This window comes from Otolemur garnettii, unplaced genomic scaffold, assembly GCF_000181295.1.
Source record: "Otolemur garnettii isolate 467f Iridium unplaced genomic scaffold, OtoGar3 scaffold00145, whole genome shotgun sequence".
NCBI classification, from domain to species: domain Eukaryota; kingdom Metazoa; phylum Chordata; class Mammalia; order Primates; family Galagidae; genus Otolemur; species Otolemur garnettii.
Window position 1 is genome coordinate 4,512,135 of NW_003852540.1, and position 1,094 is coordinate 4,513,228.

Genomic DNA, 1,094 nt, shown 5'->3' on the forward strand with positions numbered 1-1,094 from the left:
CTTGACCTCAGGAGTTGGAGGTTGCTGTGAGTGTGATGCCATGGCACTCTACCCAGGGGGATAGCTTGAGGCTCCGTCTCAAAAACAAACAAACAAACAAACAAACAAACAAAAACAAGAAGGGAATAAGGGCATTTTACATGGGAGCAAAGCAAACAACCCATTCTCAGTCCTACAGACATCACCACTGGGAACATCTCACTGGCCTTTCGGGGAAGGTCTAGGCTCCTGACTGGCCCTCCTGTCCCAGCCCTCTCTCAATGCCAGGACCCTCCTTGGAGTCCCCTCACACACACTCCCAGCTCTCCCCAGCATCTGCACATTTTAAGACTAGTCCTTGCTTCTGCCAAATGAAGGGCTACCCTATGGGCACTGGGCATTCCCTTTTGCCTTTATCAGAGACTTGACCATTTCCATGTCTCCAAGGACAGTAGTGCAGAAGTGTATCTTTCCACTAAGATAAATTCACCCACCTTTCTCCCTTTCTCTCTTGCACACACTTTGAAAGGTAACACTGTCAGTTTTCTCTTTAAATAGCCATTGTTGCCATCTTGATGCAAATAATTTTCTTTCTGCTTGCCTTTTTGTTTACAGGAAAAGTGGGAGTAAGTAGCCCATTTCCAGAATGTTCCATTTACATAGTACCCTGAAGATATGCAGTACATGATGCATCTGGTCACTTTAGGGGACACAGAACAGGAAGGCAAGTGGGTTACTGAACTTGGCTTCTTCTCTATTACTAAAATAAAGAAGCCTTTCTGGGCAGTGCCTGTGGCTCAGTGAGTAGGACGCCGGCCCCATATACCGAGGGTGGCAGGTTCAAACCCGGCCCCGGCCAAATCGCAACAAAAAAATAGCCAGGTGTTGTGGTGGGCTTCTGTAGTCCCAGCTACTCTGGAGGCTGAGGCAGGAGAATTGCCTAAGCCCGGGAGTTGGAGGTTGCTGTGAGCTGTGTGACGCTGCCATAGCACTCTATGGAGGGTGATAAAGTGAGACTCTCTCTAAATAAATAAATTAATTAATTAAATAAAATATTTTTTCCTGTCATTTCCGCGTGCTATTGCATAAGAAGTTGAGATTTTGGCTCGGCGCCT